Source organism: Mytilus galloprovincialis, chromosome 12 (genome assembly GCF_965363235.1).
Source record: "Mytilus galloprovincialis chromosome 12, xbMytGall1.hap1.1, whole genome shotgun sequence".
Taxonomy (NCBI): domain Eukaryota; kingdom Metazoa; phylum Mollusca; class Bivalvia; order Mytilida; family Mytilidae; genus Mytilus; species Mytilus galloprovincialis.
In genome coordinates this window covers 27,828,667-27,848,757 of record NC_134849.1, presented here as the reverse complement: position 1 = coordinate 27,848,757, position 20,091 = coordinate 27,828,667, and the positions used below count along the sequence as shown (strand labels likewise).

At 31.8% G+C, this 20,091-nt stretch overlaps 1 protein-coding gene across 1 annotated transcript in view; it reads left to right on the top strand.

The window, feature by feature from the left end:
- The window catches only part of LOC143055287 (uncharacterized), a 60,493-nt gene that overhangs the window by 1,949 nt on the left and 38,453 nt on the right, over window positions 1-20,091 (top strand). The gene's annotated exons all lie outside the window — the stretch shown is intronic.

Here is a 20,091-nt window from a genome sequence, read left to right as displayed (position 1 = left end):
TTATGTTTTATGTTTATTGTTGATATTTTAGTCTGCAACGAATTCGTTCATCATTGATTGCGGTAATGATGTACATTTCATCGTGTTTTATATTTCTCCGTTTGTGTGATATGAGGCCTTTTTAAAGGGGGATTTTTCCCAATATTTAAATCAAATAAATAACATTAACACAATAAACAACAATTGAAAATGTTTTTTTAGATTGCAGTATAAAGACAATAATAGTGGATTGACTTGACATATCAACGATATAAGGATTCGGCCCGAAACGGGGAAAATGCTCGGCACAGGCTCGGCACAGCCTCGCATTTTTCCGTTTCTAAGCCTCATCCTTATATCGTTGATACACAGGCAAATTTTGTTCACGTGAATATCACATAAAATTTTTCATGTGAGATTCACCTCAAACGAATGTCCTGTTCATGTTTAGTTCATGATTTTTTTATGAATGATTCATGAATTTGTCCATGAACCATACCAGTTCATGAATCATTCATGAACACATGAACTACTGTGTTCATGAACTGTTCATCAGTAATTTAATTCATGAACATTGTTTGTCCACTTGAAGTTCATGAACTGTTCATCTAAAGTTCATGAAATTATTAAAAAGGATTTTCTTGAATTTCCATTTTTTATTTTTGTGTTATTATCATAAGTAAACTTCTCTTCCTGTCTGTAATTAAAATTGCTGTATCAGGACTTCCAACTAGAAATGCTAAATAACATCTTGGTGAAGTTGTTCTGCTTGAAATTCTTCACAGTTGAACAGATCTTTTAATCAATAAATGCATCTGAGTTTCCCCCTGCAAAATAAAAAATCACACCACAAAGAATCAAAAGTCCTTGATATTTGTTTTAAATAAACACTCAAGATTAAACAGTTTCTAACATGTATAATACAATGTAATAATTTAATTTGATAAATGTTGTTTTTATTAAAATATCAATACAATGAATAGAGTATAAAGATTAATAACACGAATATTAATTCAGCCTTTTCATGACATTTCAAATAATGTACCCCCCCTCCCCTTTCCCCCTTTTAATTTACTCACACACAATCATAAGAATGGCTGAAGCATGAATTATGTTAACCTTGAAATAAAATATATTGTACAAATCTATCAGTTATTCCTGAATGGAAATCATTAAACCACCATTAAACCAACACTGTAAAATGTAAAGGCTACTTTCTGGTGTTTCATATTTATTATAATTATCAATAATTATTATAATGCTTCAACAAATAGTTATTCAGCCAAAAAAAATAATCAAAATATATATAATTTACTTATCTGATAACAAATCTGCTTTATTTGACAGCTATTTTACTTCACATCAACCATCTTCATTTGTATTATTAGCGTCAAAAACACCATTTTGCTGACGTAATTATGACGTTATTTCTATTCCCAGTCACTTGTAATCATTTGTCTGCATTGCAATCTTTTGTCAAAGTCATTGAAGCGTTTTACAATAGGTAAACGTATTTCATTAATGATGATAATTATTGACACCGGTCTGCAATGTTTGGGAATGAATGAATTGTCATTAATCTGTGCTTTTTTCCAAGTTCCTCTATGTGCCGTATGATGGTTAAGAAAGGCACATGTTTGAACTCCGAGAGACAATCAGAAATTACATCTTTAGAAGAAAGAAATTAAGTTTACCATTATCATGATTGTGAAAACGAAACTTGAGAAACATCTCCAGCTCAAAGTAAGTTACAAAACTTCAAAGTTAGTCCCAAGTTTTGTATGACTCTCAAAATGTAACACTCTTCTGGCGTAGTATGAAAAAAAGATCTGAGCTAATTTCTGTTGTTAAATGAAAAGGAAATATTTTTTCATGGACATAATTTTGCTTTATTACTTAAGATTACACTACATTTGTAAACACATTGTGTATCACATGTATTGAAGTAACAGGGGTGTGGAAATAATTGTTGTGAGCACTTGTCCCCAGGCAAGTGAAACCTAAAATTTTACTTGTCCGGAAAATAATTTACTTGCCCAATAAATATTGAAGTATTTCTTGTTAGCTAGCCTAATATATGATTCTTACTTAGCACTGTTGTGCATCACAAACAGACCAAATGCATTTGTTTTTTATGTGTAAAAAAAAAGGAAAGTAGGAAATGGGTTAACATCAATAAGACAGAAACCTAACAGCAAACCATGCAACCAATGAAATTACATGTAAAGGACAATTTTGCAGCAGTTTTTTTTATAAAAAATTGTAGCCAGTAGGTAGTTTGAACTACCAGGAACATTTGAATTTATAACCAGAATGATTTTTTTTTAGTTGCAATTATTTTGTGGAAATTCCACTAGAAAAATAAAATTATGATCATGCAGAAATTTACTTGTTCTTCCATTGGAATTTCATTGTTTCCGAGTTTCATTGGAATTCTGTTGAGATTCCAGAAGATGCATATTTTTTTACAGTGGAATTCCATTGTAATTCATGATTCCAATGAATGCCAGTGGAATTCCAATGGCACCAGTGGAATTCCACTGAATTCCTCTGAAATCTCAATGGAATCCCAATTAAATTTTCAGTAGGGTAAACAGCCTAATTTATGTCCAACTTTTCTAACCAAAAATTACATATGTAAGTTGTGTAACAAAGCAAACAACAAAACCCAACGATTACGTACAGGCTCTTGACTTGAGACAGGCACATACAAAATGTTGTGGGGTTAAACTGGTTTTAATGCACAAATCCTCCGTCTAACCTGGATAGAAGTGTACCTGTATAACATACCAACAACTTTCCCTTTCTGTCTTATACTTTTTCAATTTAGATGCTTAATTCTTTCTTCCAAATTGCCAAGCACTAAATTGGTAAGAAAAAAATAACAACAATTAATTACAAAAATATACTTATATTACATATAAAAGAAAGAAATATATAAACAGAAAATCATAACATTAAGTGTTCTCATATTGTTTTTCCACCATAATCCATTTATCATGTCTATCCATCTTTATATGTAAAAAAAAGAATTCTCATATTTATATAGCACACATTTAAATATAGCTATTCTAATAATGAAGAATACAAAGAGTTATATTTAATTCTAATGCAATCATTTTGTATCAATGGTTTTGATTTGATGACAGTTAGTGTAAAATTCTCTATCTCCCTGTCTGTAACTAAGGAAGCCAACATTTAGAATTGCTGAATGTATTGACATGTAATTTCTACAATAATAAGCCAAATAAATCACATGTTGCACCTATAAATCTTATCTTTATCAAATTTTATACATTCTGAAGCGGCACAGAAGCCAGAAAACACCTAGTGTTTATGTTTGAGGACGGAAGCATGTATATGACGTCACCTAGTGAAGGGACCAAATTAAGAAGATAACATCTTTTTTGCGGAATTTCGTTTAATGAAGATTTTACACTAAAATTTATTTAAAGCTTTGAGTACGTCCATCGGTAGTTTTACTGTCGCAAATACCCGTTTACCTGTATCTGCTACGCATTCTCAGGTAAACTAAATTTGCGACAGTAAAAACTACTGAATGGAAGTCCTTATAGAGCTTCAAATACAATACAGTTATCTTTTAAGTAGACTTAAATAGAATAAACCCTCAATTTTGATTAATTTAGACTTTAGTTCCTTTCACAATAAAAATAAGATGTAAAATGAAGTATTAATTAAGCTCAAGCATTATATTATATGTATACACGTACTCTTCTTTTCATGCATTTTTTTAACCAGTAAAGTATGATGTAGGGTCTGATCCTAATATTATAGAAATAATAATATATGGTAAAAAATATAATGATCGTTTCATATAAATTATTCCAAAATTTGCCTGCCTAAGACTTGTTTTACTGAAAACATACAGTTTAAAAGTTTCTGATTGTGTACTCAAACCTTGACATATATCTCATACAAGATGTCTTAGGGACGTGACTTAAATTGTTAGTTCAATAAAAACTTTACATCCAAATAAAGTTATTTCCAAATGATTGTGCCTTTTAATTACAGAAACCGAATACATATATAACCTTTCCTTATATTTTCTTATGGAATTAATCTTATTTAATATTTTTAAGAGAGAATGTATTGCTTGGTCATGATGATGACAAAGTAGAATATTGAAATAATATGACATCTTTGTATACATAATATGTCACAAGCTAGCAAAAGTGTAAATATATTTATATTACATACTTATTATATCTCTCAATTCTCTTGACTTCTCGGTCTTTAAGCTGGGCCCATTTGTCCTGGTCCTGGTTGTCCAATATATCGCCCAGGAAACCCTTGAAGGCTGTCCAGTAATCCTCCAAGGGCTCCCCGGACTGCTTTTTCAGCTGCTTCTTCTCATAGCTGAATGCTCTCTGAAAAATAATTAAAGATCAATAACACAGTATGTTTATACAAATCTAGTGTTTAATGCACACATTTTTCATTGGTTCCAAAGTCTCTTTACTTTTTCTACAAACTAGATACCAATATGCATATAGTTTTTAACTTTAATTACTTAATATTTCAAGGTGTACACATTATGATTAAAAATTAAATTGTCCTTATTGTTTCACCCAGGTAATGAATCTCATACATATTAAGGTTGCATCATTGTATTTATATAAGCAAACAGCTAGCTCATTAGATGAATTATGTATGCAGTAAACTATCTTGTATTTCAGTTTTTTTCTGTTTTCTAGTATAATTGTAACCTACTCATAACTAATGTTTTACTGACACAAATTGAGTTTATCTGCAAAATGATGTGAAAAGTTGCTTAAACTCTTAAGTGATTGATTTTGAGAATTCTTACAGCTGCATAATAAATAATTATCATAATTAGTATTTTATGTGATTACCATCATCCATGTGATGATGACCATCATGTGGGGAGTATATTTTTAATATATGATAATAAATATCTTTTTTTTTTTAAATACTGATTTATGTACTTACTAAAGCAACTGTCATATTTTCAACAGCTTCTTCATCTTGGCATTGAAACCTCGAAAAGAGAGCTTTTCCCAAGTCCTTCAGACTTTTACAGCCTAAGTCTGCTGATTCATTTCTTGATAGCATCTAAAAAATAATTCAAACATCATGATAGGTTTACATCATACATGTAAGCAATTTATGTTTCTTAAGGAATAACTTAACAAAAATTTGGTCTATATAAGAAATAGCATCTAAAATGTGGTGCACATATCTACATGGTTATTGTAAAGTGTGCACCACATTTTTGATGGTAGGAGAAAGAAAAAATATAAATTAAAAGTCATTATTTCTTTAATTCAATTCTAAATTCCAGTTTAAACATGAGTAAATCATGAAAATACAAGTGTTTTGTATGTCCTGTATTAGTCTAAATATTTCTCTGATTTATTTTCCAAGAAAATGTTGTCCATGTCCTCATTTTCAGTAGTAGGAACAAATTGTGTTTCAATAAATGTTCAGATATAATTAAGAAATAATTCATGGAAGCCATAGATTTGTTGGAAATTTACACATGGCCTGGGCCGTGATATTCGAATTTTATCCTGAGCGTTAGCGAGGGATAAAATTAACGAATATCACGGCCCAGGCCATGTGTAAATTTACAACAAGTCTATGGCTTCCATGAATTATTTCGATTCTAATAGGACAAATACGATCATTAAAAAACTGAAGCGATGATGGGTATACCGTGTGTGTGGCTGTTATATTTTACCCACTGTTCGATAAATGTAAAACAAATTTAATAAACCTGCATGAATGATTTAACTAACCGCTAGAAAAAAAATGTGATTCCTTTTGTTACTTCTCAGTAAACCCAACATTTGCAATTTTAAATTTACATTTTTTATCGTAAGCTACCGTCAAATTCACTGTTGACATGTTGTAACCAAGGAGCTGCCATGTTGACTTGCTGAAATCAGTAAATGTGCGAATAATGCAATAGAACAGAAAACAAGCAACACCTACCTCAATAATTTATTTTAATGCAATTGTATCCGAGTTTAGAAGGTAAACGAAATAGAAAAACCTTCAGCTTTGACGTTTGCATACGTATGACGTCATGTTTTGAAATGACGTTAATGCGCCAAAATCATTACTGGAATTTCGCGGAATTTTAATTTATTTTGTTTTTGTCCATTTTTCCGTTCTCTAATGTGTAAATTCTTTTTGTTATGCGTCAGAATCAGAATAAATGTTCTGTAGGGTTTTATTCAATTGTAATTGTTAACACAGCGAAATCCACAACCGTTTACACATAGGTTACGATACATGTGGATTTACGTGGGAGGCATATTTAAACAGCCATTAATTTGTGTACATCTTGGAGTCTGCGCTAAGTATAGATATATCGAGAATTTTATCACGGTGTTGTTTACAAAGCGAAAGAAGTACGTCATATTAGAATATATAATCATGTAAATTCTTATGTGGAAATTATTTTTAAATCACCTCATATAAATGGTGTAGTATCAGAGGTACATAATTAGTATTTAAGAGGTCTCTTAACAGTTATATATATCCTTATCACAGACCTGAAGAAATCTAATGATACAGATTAAAAAACGAAACTAGATGTGTAGAAATGACATGAATGGCCCTGTCTCAATGAGTTGAAAAACTGCAATTTCAATAACACCTGTGGACACAAACATGATGGTCATCTCACATAAAAAATCAACTCAAAATTCGAAGGTGTACAGAAAATAAGTCAGTATAACTCATTAACTGATTTTCAAAGTCTTGAACCCTTAATTTTGACAAAAATCAGAGGAGCTGAACCTAACTTAAACTTAATCAATAATAACTCATCATGGTTAACTTACAATCCATAAATCAGCCCAATGTCTGAAGGCGTTTTGAAAATAAAGCCTGTATTAATAACTTTGATTTTCAACAACTTATCGAAGTCCAAAGCCTGTATTTTCATAAAAAATTAGTGGAACCGAACCTAACTTAAATTTGAATAGACTGAAGACGTTTGGAATAAAGTTCTAAAGATGCATAAAAAATGTGCATCTGAATAGCTGTATATCAAAACTGTACCTCTGTAAAGCTGTATATAAACTGTACATCTTAAAACCTATATATAAACTGGATAGATATTGTATGCAGGGGTAGAATCTATAAAGCTTATATACAAATTAAAAAATGTGCATTTTTACAGAGTTGCAGTTTATATACACCCGTACGAAATTATAAGGCGTATTACGCCTGGAAATAAGGCGTAAACCAGGCGTAAGTGGTAGTTACGTGTCTAGATCCAAGCGTAAGGGAGCAGGAAACGTAAATTTGTAGTCCTTACGGGCGTAGAAAAAAGCAGTAAACCTGGCGTAAATTGAAATAAGCAAGGCGTAAGTTTTCTTACGGGCGTAAATTGAAATAACCAAGGCGTAAATTTGCTTACAGGCGTAAAACTGTTGGTATGGCGTAAATAGAAATACCCATAATGCTTTGTTTAAAGGATCATGGGATTTTTTTTCAAAATTTGGCTCTTTGGTTTTAGTTTGCAAGAGTTGTACACATGGCAGCTTCATATATTCAGGGATAATTTGCTTGTTTTGTGCTTTTTGGAAGAATCTGAAATTGGAAATACTGAATCAAATAAATTAATGAAAATTGTGAAATAAAAGGAAAGTAGTAATACATGGTAGATAATAATAATGTGAGTATAACTAAGTTATTAAATATTATGTTCTATTTGAATTTTTGAAATCCCAAAACCTTTATCCTTGGATAATTACATTAAAATCTTTTACTTTAAGTTAAATTGCAGTATTATCATTTATATTTTAGTTCAAAAGACAATAATTTTCAAAAACAACTTAGTTAAAATGCTACTTTTATTTCAAGAAAAAATAATTGTCATAATTCTTTTTACACTTAAACTTATTTGAGCCATTGTCTGCATAAAATGTATTTATTTCTATATTAGCTTCTTCAATGGTTAATATTTCAAGTTTTTTGTTAAAACAATAAGAAATAAAAGCAACAGTACAGAAGTTTGTATCAAATACACAAAAGTACACAGCTAGGTTAATACACTGAACTAAAATAAGTGTAGTATTATGTAAAGATATTACGCCTGGTTTATTTATTGACCAGGCGTACTCATTTGCATATTACGCCTATTTTTTTGTGAACCAGGCGTACTCATTTAAATATTACGCCTAATTTTACGCCTGGTTTACGCCTTGGTTACGCCTAATTTACGCCTGGTTTACGCCTGGTTGACGCCTGGACATGCATTTTGTAAACACTGCAATGCCGCCAGGATAAAGTATGATTTTTACGCCTGGTTTCCGTGTCATATACGGGCGTCACAGTTCGTACAGGAATCTTTAAAAATGTACATTTGAATACCACTTTACACCTATACAGTTTATATATAGTTTACAGATGTACATTTATTATGTATCTTTAGAACTGTAAATCAAGATAATAGTTATAGGACAACACTTAGCTAGTATAAAACAGATCGAACATTTGGTATGATTGTCAATAACAAAAATTTCCACAAGAGATCAAATGACGCAGAAATTAATAACTATAGGTCACATGATACTGCCTTCAAACAGAAGCAAAGCTCATACCGCAAAGTCAGATATAAAAGGCCAGCAAATTACAAATGTAAAACATTTCAAACTAGAAAACTAATGGCCTATAATTCATGTACAAAAAATGAACGAAAAACAAATAAGTAACACATCATAAAAAGACATTTTAAGCCCTGAATTACAATGCTAATGTATGTCATTCTTCTAACACTCTCATAAATTTCATTGTTACCTTGTTTTTGGTTTGAGACCTAAAGTCAACCATTTTCCGGGTGCTGAACCTCACTCCGGCTCTAAGAACTTCTTGGTAGTCTGCCTCTGGAGCAAGTCTCCTCTTTAAAGACATTAATTTGGCCTGAAATAAAAACATGCAAGTATGCAAAACATAAGTTATATTTTCACCTTTATTCAAATTAACCATTTAATATGATATTAATGCAATCAGAAAAAAGTAAAATCACAAAAATACTGATCTTAGAGGAAAGTCATTTGGGAAAGTCCATAATCGCATGTCAAAATCAAATAACTAAACGCATCAAAAACAAATGGACATATTCCTGACTTGGTACATGCATTTTCAAATGTAGAAATTGTTCCAATAAACACTGATTTTTCATATTTCTTGTATTTTTGTCCAGTTAAATAATTATGCCATTGAATTTATATGTTGTTTTTTTTAATTTTATATTGCTAGTTCAATTGAGTCCTTCAAGCAAGAGAAGTACCGATTATCAGGTTATCTACATGTTGATATCGTAAAATATCAGCTGCAAGACATAATATGAAGCTTTTTGTCGAGTGAGCGTAGCGAACGAGATCAAAAAGCCTTCATATAATGTCAAGCAGCTGATATTTTACAATATCAATATGCAGATAATCTGATAATCGATTTATCGAGCTATATTTGCGTGTTTCAGTAGTGTTTTCTTTGTTTCACCAGCACACAAAAGATGACTTGATAAGTTCGGGTCAAAGTTATTAATGTCGGTTCAAACATTATGACCTCGCTGATATGTCCGGGTCAAAGTTATTAAGGCCGGGTCAACGTATTTGACGTCACAAAGACATGATACAGAATAATAATATTAAGAGCTGAACAGAGTGATATAGACGGTGGGACGACCGATAAGTGAATCATAAGTGTGTATTATCAGCCTCTCTATTTTTCAAGTTGATCAGAACCATAAATAGATATAGGAAGAATGTGGTGTAAGTGCCAATGAGGCGTGTTTATACATGACATGCTGTATTATACCAAACATCAGGAATTATAAATTGTGAGTTTGCAGTATTCCGCTGACACAGACATCTGTTGTTCAGATTGCCATTCTTTCAAAAAATTGATTGATTTGCAATTGTCATGCCTACATAGAACTTGGTGCCAAATTGGCAAATATAAAATATAGAATGAAGCAGTGATTTATTTGAGACGCTTTTTCATGAAAATCAATAAAGGGAAAGTCATCGCGCGCAGTAATGCTGAACACATACATTTTCATATAAATGGAGAGACTGAACATTCCCTCTTAAACTAAAAGTCAGATGACAATTAATTCTTCGTTTAAACATGCATATGTATTTATTCATCGCTAATAAATCTTACTTTTAACTCTGTGTCTGGGTCTGCCAAAAAGGGGTTCTTTGGGAACCGGCTTTTCAGGTAATCTGTCAATGGTCTCTACAAAAAGGAAAAGCATCAGTAGTCTCAGTCTTCTAAGTTTCTGTCTCCCTTTATATTTATTATAAGATCTTAATTTTATTTGAATCATAATGTTTAGTCAAATTATAGCTCATTCTTTGTCGGGTTTATACATATATTTTTTCTTTTTACTGGATCAATCTTTTGAACTTTTTAATGATATACACATGTCACTGCTGATTTTGCTTATAACCAGCAAAAGCTAGCATTATAAGGTGCATTCAAGTGCAATGATAGAGGTCTGTCATTTATAAATGAAAGTGAAAAAATGGAGAATATGTCTAATTTGGCCTTAGATGCCCATGTTAATGTTCATGCGCCCACAAAAAGATACAGTATTCACAGATTCAAGACAGTTTAGCAATAATAGGGGGTCTCATTGAGGGGGGTTCTGATCCTAAGACAGGATCCCGCTTACTGTTTTGTCAGATTTAAGTATACCCTTTACACAATGTACGTAAGCAATTCTCATTTTTTTGTCATTTCCCGGGTCCAGCAAGAGAATAAATTTCATTACATTTGGTGGCGGCAACCTACAGTTGGAGAACAGAAACAGATTGAGAAATTTTTCCATATATAAAGGGGCATAACTATTATATATGGTAAAAGTTTTGCCACTCAATTTAAAACTTGATATATGATTATATTTTGTGGTAATGTGCATTGTATTTAAGTTTTAAAACATTTGGTTAAGGCAAACTAAAGCTATATATAAAATGGAAATAAAAAAAATCAGCAATTGTCTAGGCTAATAAAGGGGCTTATGAAAGAATAAAGTGATGACACCCAATTTCAACCATGATATTTGTTTTGTGGTAGTATGCATTTTGTTTCAGTTTTACAATATTTGGTTGAGGCAAACTAAAATGAGAGAACAGACACCATTTTTTTAATGGTGAGGACAGACAGACTGGACAAACCGACATAGGTATTACTTAATGATCTCTGTTATTACTTTTTCATAATAATGACAAAAAACAGGATCAAAGAGTTCTGTCTCATATTGTAGATTATGACTTATAATTCCTTTACCATAAATTTAAGAATGCATATATAGTTTAAATACTGGGAATATTGGTGCTCTCAAGAGTCAACTGTATATACACTACAGCTCAGGTGGATTTTGCTTTGTCCAACCGTCCACTGTGGGAGTGGGCACCGGGTGGGCAAAATTTCTAGCTTGTCCACTCTGCCCACCCATAGGAGTGGGCATGCAATTTCTTTTGTTTAATCAACAGACTGGCAAGTACAGTCAATTGAAAAAAGCAGATAAGCATTTGTAATCACTATTTTTACAAAAAAGAGATTATAGCTAGGGTGGGCTGCCCATGGTGGGCCAGTGAAAAAAGCAAAATCCACCCGGGCTGTTGTGTATGTTGAGCAAAGAAACAATTCAGTGATTTGCTGATCATGAGACATAAAAGATCTATAATATTGATTACATTGACTGACTGCAGCTATAATTCTTACAAATTGTATCATATTTTCAAAATTTTCTCAATTATAAGTTACCTCCATATCTGTCTTTTCAATGCAGGTAAAAGACCTTCCAGGTTTTGCTGCTGCTGTTGTGTTTACACATTTTTTAAAAATCTGTTAACTCTTTTACTGTAATAATTGTAAGTTAAAAAAAATAAATAAATAGCTATAAATATGTATTTCAAGGTCTTGATGTCACATTCACAAAATGATTCAGGTACTTTTAAAAAAATGATAATAAAAAATTAAATGTAAAGTATAAAATTAAAATACATATATATGCATTTTACTAAAGAAATTATCTATATTTCATCATTTCATGCCTTTTTAAATAGGCAAGCAAGCAAAGAAAGATATTCAGCATTTAACATATATATGGGAAAATAATCGGTAAAATAATTTATTCTTTAGTCTCTTTACTACAGGAAATTCAAAGTAAAAGAAAATGTCTACTTACACAATATATTTATATTATATTAATCTAATAAGTGCAGGCTTAGTTAGTAAGTATCATACAGTGCCCATCTATTTGTTAATTCATTTACATGGCTTATAGTCCTTTATAGTTTTTTGTAGTTTTATGAGTTATTGTAACAAAAAATGTGTTCCGGCGTGACATTTGTTCCACCGGAACAAATTTCATAGGAAATATGTTCCACCGGAACTTATATCACAGAAAATATGTTCCAGCACTATAAAATTTGTTCCGGAACTAATTTTTTAACCAAGTGTGAAATAAGTTCCGGAACAAAAATCACAGCACCATGAGTTTTGTTCCAATATTAAAATTTAAAAAAAAAAGTGAAATAAGTTCTTGTGATATTAGTTTTAAACGAAGGTATTTTATAGAAATCAATGAAAATGTTCTGCTCGAAACCTATTTCTCAGAAAATAAGTTTTGTGCTTGCATGGGGTACATTTGCAATTGAAGGATGTGTAGGATGAAGATAAGAAAATGAAGCGATGATAATGTATCTGTGTTTTATCGTTTATCGTTTAACCAGTGGAACATATTTCACAGACAAGGAACTTATTTCACCAGGTGAGGAACAAATTTCACCAATCCAGAACTTATTTCACCAGGTAAGGAACCAATCTCACAAACATGGAACTTATTTCACTAGGTAAGGAACAAATTTCACCAACCCAGAACTTATTTCACCAAGTAAAGTGAGGAACTTATTTCATAGAGATGGAACAAATTATATAGAAATTGTCTGTGAAAAAAGTTCTCCCAGAACATATTTCCTGTGAAATTAGTTCCACTGGAACTTTTTTCACAGGAACAAATTTTGGCTCACATAATCACCCCTGTTTTGTCAATTTGCAACAATTACCAACAAGTTTTTCACTAGAAGTAGGTTCCAATACAATGATAATCAATTTGAATAATTTTAAAAATCAGGCAGGTTGGACCAATGGGTCTATAAAACAGTGCAAGTTTGGATGGAAACACTTCTAAGAGAAATCCAAGATATTAAATTTTAAAACTTGTAGTTATACATGTCACCATATATAGATTCAAAAACATAACATACCTATTTCTTTTAACAACAAAGAGTTGCTTTTACACCCTTCACAACAAAACTCGGCATGTGGTAGGTTAGGGAGTGGTGCTGCTACCAAGTCATCAAAGAGGTCCTGCTGTGAACCGGATTCATCAATACCATTAGTATTGCTATCTTGGCTGTCCTGTTAAAAAAATTTTTTTTTTTAAATTCAAACATTTTTTGTTGTTGTTGCTTTTAATGTTTTTTTCTCATAGTTTTGTTTCTCTCCATTTTGATTGAAAGGCTATGTATACATTGTGTTGGTAAATTTAAGCTTTTTAACTAATTACCAGCAATGCCTTACTGAAACTCTGCTTTTTAATTATCTAATTCTGTTTTCAAAAATTACACTGACATATTAAAATGTCTATTTGGGAGGTGATAAAAAAACTTTATCCAAATACTTTTTTGTTAGGGACTTATCATTATGAAATCATTTTGAAATCAAACATATAAAATTTGGACTTATCATTTTGAAATCAAACATATAAAATTTGACCCCCAAATAATATTTCACTATTTTTATTTGATCCCCCAAGGTAAAAATATTAAAAAAAAAATTGCCTCCACTCTATTTACATACAAAAGTTTTAACATCAAAAACACATGTAAATCCAGGAAAATATTGAAAATGAAAACATATTTGAGGGGAAATTGTCTTGTAATATGGCTCTTCCATAAGGCCTTTTCCATGAATATAAGCTAGTGCTTTTAGTATTTTTTTCTGACTTTTTTTTCAAATTTCCTATAATTGTGCTATAAAAGAAATCTTTATCCTAAGTAACTCAAAAAATAACTTTTTGAAACAGTAACAACAGGAACAACACATTATTTATTAAGAGGAATCTATCATATGAATGCTGCTTAAACTTAAGTTTTTTGTAAGGCCTTATTGAAACTTCAGTTGAGTCGCTAAACTTTTATTTGGATAGTTCATGCTTTCAGCTTGAACAATTCAATAACTCATTTATTGTCACATTTCACTCACAAATGCGTGATAGTAACCTTTTTTTTTAATTCTATATTAGCCCAAAAAGCAAAAATGTTGCGGGAGTTAGAGGTAAAAATTGACCCAAAGGGATCTAGTTATGAAAACAAAAGAATACATTGTGGTGTTCTTCATTTCAGAATCATTATCAATGTATATCAATGTGTATTAATATTCAAATGCAGAGTAGATAAATATCTAATCATTTATTGCTGTACACTATGTTCTTTTCATAATGTTGCCTGATTTGTATGTTTGGACAAAATTTTGCCCAAATGGCTGTAGATTTCGTTTTGATTGATCATACTTAATTTCTCTCAAACAAATAAGCTAAATTATAATTTAGATAAAGTTTGGTTGTAAGGCTTTATAACTTAGAGATCAAAGTGAGTGAAATACATGTATAATGACTGAATTATTTGGATGATGAAGCTGCAGCTTCCTGCATCACCTCTTGTGATGTCTTACTTGTATCTAAATGTTGTTTAAAATATATTTTGATTTGACTATTGTAACTTGTAAGGGAGCTACCATTTGATTTTTATGGGGGGCTAGGATGAAATTTGAAAAAAATAGGCAGGACAGGAGTTTTGAGTAAAAAAAAGGCAGGATGAGACAATTGCCAAAAAAAAAAAGTCAGGACGACAATTTAGGTAAAAAAAAGTCAGGATAAACTAAAAAAAAAAAAAACAGGACCAAACAGAGTGAAAAATAAAAAGGCAGGACAGAGATTACAGTTAAAAAAATATGCAGGACAAAATTTTTCATCCTAGCCCCCCCATAAAAATCAAATGTTAGCTCCCTAATTTTCTACACATTTTGTCTCTTGAAGTATGTAAAATACTTATTTTCATGTGTATAAAAACTTGATCCCCCCACTTTGAATTTATAAAAAGATTTGAACCCCCCTTTTCCACATTCAGAAAAAAATGATCTCTCCCAGCCCTGTATTTTGACCAGCCCTCCTCCCTTTCCAAAAATGATTAGTAACTTACTGCAACACATGTTTGTCAGACAGTGCAACCAATGTTTGTAAAGATTTTCGCCTGTTATACTTGCTGCATTTTCCACTTCAGGCACTTGTTAATAAATGTTTACCAAATTAAAAATCGTAACAAAAGTAGAATATTTAAATGTATTTAAAATTTCTAGTTCATTGTATGGCATTGATTTTTTTCTGGTTTTAATTTTAAGACGCTGAAAGATTGTGTGTTTTTTTTATACCTGAAACATGACTTTCAATTCTAATCTTTGTCGTTCTTTAATCTTCTTGTCTTTCCTTTAATGTTGGCGTCTTTGACAGAACTGTAATAATTTTGACAGAACTGTCGTCTGTATTATGACGTCATGTATAAACCGAGTTACGTATACGTTTCAAAGAGATGCTATTTCGTTGATTACACTAAAGCGTTTCATCGATGTTGATGGTTGTCAATGAAGCCGCTGACATGTCTCGCAATCGGACGTCAAAATTTGAGGCACCGGGTATTTTTAAGTGTGATTGTTGTGGATACGAAACAGGAAAAAGTGCAAATTATCACCGGCATTTGGCATCAGATCGACATCTGCGGGTACTGAATTTTTCAAACCAGATAAACTGAAATTAACGAGAATGACTTTTGCACGGATACTAGCGATACTCAGGCTCAGCCCACTGACATGATCGTAGATGGTGCGACAGTAGACTGCCAATCCAGTTACGGTCCAGATAATTACGATCAAGATCTTGAAGAAGAAGAAGATGAAGCTATAGAGGATAATGATGAACAAGAATATTACGAGGAACGAAGCAGCGACGCCAGGACAGAAACAGAGTGGTTCCCCTTCGATTCTAAAACCCACTTTCTCCTTACTTCATTATACAGTTCTTAAACCCACAGAGTTGTAAGTTTACATTCTGATTGCATATCTAGTTGGTTTCTTATATGTTTCTTATATAATGTCCAATTTTATGAACTTGTATATGGGCGTTTTTCAATAAAAACGTATTTTCTTGTCCTATAGCCACTTTAAAAAAAATGTGTTTGATCTTTGCAAGTAATTTTTTGTGCAGTCAGTACATTGAATTAGATTTAACATTTTTAAGCAAAGAAACAGTTTATTTTTTAGAGGGATTGATAAGATATTGACTCCTGAATGGTCCAAAACAACCAAAATGGCATGTCCCTAGACCGCCTATCCAACATTCATACTCTAAAATATCGTAAAAATATGAAGAAATTAATGGTTTTTGTTGAGCCTGCAACTTTTGTTGCAGAAAGCTCGGCATAGGGATAGTGATCCAGCGGCGGCGGCGGCTACGGCGGCGGCGTTAGCTAACTTCTTAAAAGGTTTATATTTTAGAAGGTGAAAGACCTGGATGCTTCATACTTTGTATATAGATGCCTCATGTTACGAAGTTTCCGTCAGTCACATGTCCAATGTCCTTGACCTCATTTTCATGGTTCAGTGACCACTTGAAAAAAAAGTTCAGAATTTTTGTAATGTTGAATTCTCTCTTATTATAAGTAATAGGATAACTATATTTGGTATGTGCGTACCTTGCAAGGTCCTCATGCCCGTCAGACAGTTTTCACTTGACCTCGACCTCATTTCATGGATCAGTGAACAAGGTTAAGTTTTGGTGGTCAAGTCCATATCTCAGATACTATAAGCAATAGGGCTAGTATATTTGGTGTATGGAATGATTGTAAGGTGTACATGTCTAGCGGGCAGATGTCATCTGACCTTGACCTCATTTTCATGGTTCAGTGGTCAAAGTTAAGTTTTTAAGTTTTGGTCTTTTTATGTAATTTTATATGCCAAAGGTCAGCTATATTTGGTGTATGGAAATATATTATGATCTATATGTCAGTCCCGCAGATTTATTTGACCATGACCTCAATTGCACGGTTCATTGCACAGTGTTAAGTTTTTGTGTTTTGGTCTATTTTTCTTAAACTATAATAAGTAATAGGTCAACTATATTTGTTGTATGGAAGCTTTGTTAGCTGTACATGTCTGCCTGGCATGGTTCATCTGACCTTGACCTCATTTTCATGGTTCATTGGTCTTTGTTTAGCTACTTGGTTAATGTTAAGTTTATGTGACAGTTGTAATAAAGCTTTATACTTAGGACTATCAACATAATATCAATGATTAGTAAAGAAGGCGAGACATTTCAGTGTGTGCACTCTTGTTTTACTTTACATAAGTTCTTTAATAATTCAAAAGTATGTTCAGAGCCAACATATTCTAATAAACAGCTTTCAATATAGGTTTTTTAATTTCAGAAGGTGTGTCCCTCACAAATTGTCCACTACAAAACGAAGTCATTAAAATTTGCCAATAAACAGTTTTTTAAAATCAATGTAATTTTTGTTTGCAAGAGATATAAACAGTAGGGTCTTACAAAAGAAGTGATGCTTTTATAACGGCAATTAAATTGTTGGTAAGGAAAATTGAGCACATCAAATGGACCAGAGTGATACCGTATTTTTGATAATGTCCCCTACGAAACGGGTCAAATCTCCTTCAGTATCTGGTTTTAAAATTATCAGTGTACAGCTTGATAAATGCTTTGATGAATACAATCAGTCTTGTTACTATTACAATATAGGGAGTGTGGGGAAAAAATAAAGCATGCGAATACGTCCCTTACGAAACGGTCCCCTACGAAACAAGTATGAGAGAAAAACGTTTCGTAGTGGACACTACCACTACCATGGAGTCTTTTTTTAATCTTTTTTCAATTAATTTCGTGCAAAACAAATAACAAGGGTTAGTTTCATGTAATTTTTATTATGTTTTTATTAACATATAATAGGGTTGATGTCAACTACGAAACTTTTTGTCCACTACGAAACGGTTTTGTCCACTACGAAACGCATCAAAATGTCCACTACGTAACATGAGTTGAACCTTCATATGTGAAGTACTGTCTAATCTTTATCGATAAAAATGATTTTCTAATTCAGAAAAAAATGATATTTTTCTAGTATTTAAAGTAAACAAACTGGAATGTCTATAGGAGACATTTAAAATTGCAAAAAATACTTTCTTTTTTTGAAAGATAAAACATTAAAATTCAAATAGTTAAAAATGTGTTCACGTTTATTCGGATAAGAATTATATTTTCCCGATAAATCAATTGTAAAAGGACCTTCTGGAGCCTCGATACGATTGCACAAAAATGTCGTTCTGCAACTTTAGAAACCTTGAATGGACTTTCCCACGGTCGGCCAGAAAGGTCACCTGAGTTTACTAGTACGCGATATTTTTTCCCGCCCTTTAAAAAACTCGTGCTGTGGATAACATTGATGTTAACTATTTTTAGCATTTAACATTGTTAAGTAAGTCAAGTTCAAGTTCAACCCAAACTGTTGATAACTGAGATGTGTATCGTGGAATTGTTTTTAAAATCTTTTGTTGAAAATACACAAATTTATATTCATTGTGCGAAAGTTAATATTAAACAAAGACGAATTAATGCAGCTGGAAGTATTACTGTTGTAACGGAAATGTATTATTATTCTGCTGTACTTTTTATTTAACTGCTCAGATTAATTTAGCGAAAGTTTCCGGTTATTTTTACACAAGTATGCTCATTTCGTAAATAAAATATTAATTTACTGGTGAAGACATCGAGGTCAAAATTAAGTAGTTTTCATTTTTTATTAAACTTAAATACAATTGAAAGAATTAACAACAACATTTTGCTTTTAAATCTTTTATTACTCCCAAGATTACTCCCAAATTCCTCCCAACATTTTGGGAGGAATATCGGAGTTTGTCGGAGTGGCTCCGACATTTTCCTCGGTGTAGGGTGTGGGAGAGTTGGTACTCTTGAACTGTACTGCAGTACTGTTCAAAAATATCGATTCGATAACTTTTTTCTCCGATTTCCGTGTTTCTCGGAATCACACCGAGTACCGCGGATTTCACTCCTAAAATCCTCCAAAGATTCTCTCCCAACACCGCGTGGCTGTTAATTGGTTTATTGCCCATCGGATGTACTTCAAATTAACGACGCGTGACAACATAATTGGATTACCCAGATAATTTACCTTTGAACATTTAATCGATCTTGGTTGCACAGGTGTGCTTTAAAATCACGGTATTATAAATTGAACAAATGTTTTCCTTTCTTTGACAGATAAAGATGTGACAATATCATTTAGAATAAGATAATTATTATCTTTTATATTTGTGTCTTATGCCGTTATCTTTAAAATAGAACGTACATACGAAAAAGTATGAAGAAAATTGTTATTTTGTGTTTCTATTACAGTCCGGTCAGGTCATACATTGTGTTCTTTCAGCAAGGACGATTTTGCCACAATTAGTTTCTTTTATAACTTATTCAATAAGCAATATCAGCGCATTAATTGTTCATTATTAAAAAATCAACTGGCTAATAAAATCATGTTTTTTTTCGGTAACCCGATTCATCGGATCATCAAGTAAACTTAATTTATTGAGCAATGTAAAATATGATGTTTCACCACCTCGGTACATTTATACAGACTTGAATAATTCAAATTACGAACAGAAACTGTTAAATGACAACTCTGTTGACAAAGGAAATAATTTCAAGTGATATTGATAGTGCTCGTCATTTTCGCATTTTACGGAACGGTTTTCAAATTGACGAAAGTATTTATATCAATTTCGTCATTTGAATTTGGAAAGTGAAAAATATTTTCACATTAATTATATTATAAATGTACTATAATTCTACCGGTGTTTGACAAGTTTATGACGCTCAATCATTTAACGTTTACAAAAGATGTTAAAAGTTGTGATGATAAGTAATCCGCTTATCGCTATCCGATAGGTCACTAATCCTTTAAT